We start from the raw sequence: 2451 nt of genomic DNA, 5'->3' as shown, positions 1-2451 counted from the left end.
ACTTTTACCAAACCTTAATGCGGATCATAAAAAACATATCTCAGACGATCCGCTGGGGGCGACCCCTAACGGGAGCAGCTGAAAGACCAAGAACAACATCACAATGGGCTCTCTATCTATATTGCTACCTCTTATGCAATATCATTACAGAACATACAGTACGTCTACCTCTGTATAATACATATAGTCCATTTGAATATGCACGTATAATCCTGCACCTTGCTGTACTGCCTTTCTATGACACCCATGTCTATAATGCATTACAATCATATTCATAATGCATTGTAATCTGCTTATAGCACTGTATAATTATAAGCACTCATAAATATTCATAATGCTTTATAACAATAATCCTAACACATTATAAAGCTTTTCATAATGACTTATATAAGTATCATAATACTTCTTAATTGCTGGTCACTCACTGGCTTTTTTTTGCAATGATCATAGTGTATTATAATTAATATTGTTGTAATACATTAGAATCTTTTTTTATAATCTCTGTTATAATGCATGGTCATTGTTTGATATAAGTAGAGTAGAAATGTATTTTACAACATTTTGTGAGCTGTTCTTGCATAGATTTAATGATTACTTAAAGGGACAGTTTAGGTGTTTTGAAATGGGGTTGTATGAGGTACTTATCCATAGTAGGTGTATTACCTACTTGATGGTTGGCCCCAGTTTGGAGAAATAAACAGGAGCACCGACACCGGAGCAAAGCAATACAGTGCTGTGAACGGGGGGCCGGCAGCAAAAAAAACTTTAGCCACCTAAAAGAAAGGCTCGCATAAAAAAAATCGCTATCCATTTAAGTGGACACTATATTTAGAATATTTTCACCGCTTTATCTTGCCGTCAGACGGCCCTTTCCGACAGGGAACTAAAGCCGTTATCTATGCTTTCTCCGAAGCCAGCAGGCTCAGATGACAAAGACAGTGTAGATATGTTTCACTTTCAGTTCAGTTCGCCGTCGGAAGATATTCTAAATATAGTGTACACTTAAATGGATATCAATTTTCATGGTGAGCCTTTCTTTTTATGTGGCTAAAATAAGTTTTTCTGCCATCCCCGTTCACAGCACTGTATTGCTTTGCTCCGGTGTCGGTACACCTGTCTGTTTCTCCAAGCTCGGGGCACGCCGACGTTCATCTACTGTAAGTAATACACCTACTATGGATAAGTTCCTCATCCAACACCCAAACTGTCCCTTTACAGCAAACAATGACCACTTAGAGTAACTTATAATAACATTATAATACATCATAACTGTGATAATAGTGCATTATAAAAATATTATAATGTATTACAACAATGGGAATTTAATACACTATGATCCTCGCAAAAGAAATATGGCTGACCAGCAATTATTATGAGTATTATATGCTTTATAATGTGTTATGATTATTAGTATAAATCATTATGAATAGTGCTTATAACTATAATTATACAGTGATGTAAGTAGATTATACAAGTAAGTATGTTTATAATGCATTATAAACATGGGCATCAAAGTGTTACCACATAGGGTATTATCTTTTCAACTTGCGCTTCTTCTTTTCTTTCTTTATTTCTTTTTATAATATATACTGGAAAAACAAAGTTTGGAAACTTGTGTTTGGTGGATTATTTCTCTGTTGTTACAATGCTAATGGTCATTGTATTTTACATCGTTGGAAAGCCTGTTTATTTACCTTCGCAATGATGTCCAACTTGTAGGGATCATGCATTTGTGGGATGAGCAGCACAGCTGACTATGTGGGTAGCGCCCAAGAAAAATTTGCCAAAATGCTCTACCAATGGTAAACAGTGTATTCTCATAAGACTACCAGGAAGCCTGCAATGACTGCCCTTCACCTTCAGGCCCATTTGCGCTGGTGTCGACAACGCAGACAATGGAACCTGAACATGTGGGGGAATGTCATGTTCAGTGATGAGTCCTGGTTTTGTCTGCGAAAGTTGGACGGCAGGATCAAAGTATGGAGACGACGGGGAGAACGCTATGCTGATTGTTGAACCGATGGAGTAACAGCTTTTGGTGGGGGCAGTGTCATGGTGTGGGGGGGGGCATCTCCCTCACTGGCAAAACAAGGCTTGTCATCATTGAAGGCCATCTCAATGCAGGGAGATATCGGGATGAGATTCTGCAGCCAGTGGCGATCCCATATCTCCACAATCTGGGACCTAACTCTCGCTCGCCCCCACAGAGCCAGGGTTAACACAGACGACCTCCACAATGTGGGAATAGAGACAATGGAACGGCCTGCCAAGAGTCTACACCTCAACCCAATTCAACACTTTTAGGATCAGCTTGTACGTGTTAGAGTGACAGACACAACCACCCTGGCTGACCTGCAACGAATCCTGGTTGAGGAACGGAACGCCATCCCACAGCAACGTGTGACCAGGTTGCTGACCAGCATGAGGAGGAGGTGCAAGGCTGTTGTGGCT

Source organism: Sebastes umbrosus, chromosome 13, assembly GCF_015220745.1.
Source record: "Sebastes umbrosus isolate fSebUmb1 chromosome 13, fSebUmb1.pri, whole genome shotgun sequence".
Classification (NCBI taxonomy): domain Eukaryota; kingdom Metazoa; phylum Chordata; class Actinopteri; order Perciformes; family Sebastidae; genus Sebastes; species Sebastes umbrosus.
This window is presented reverse-complemented; position numbering follows the sequence as displayed.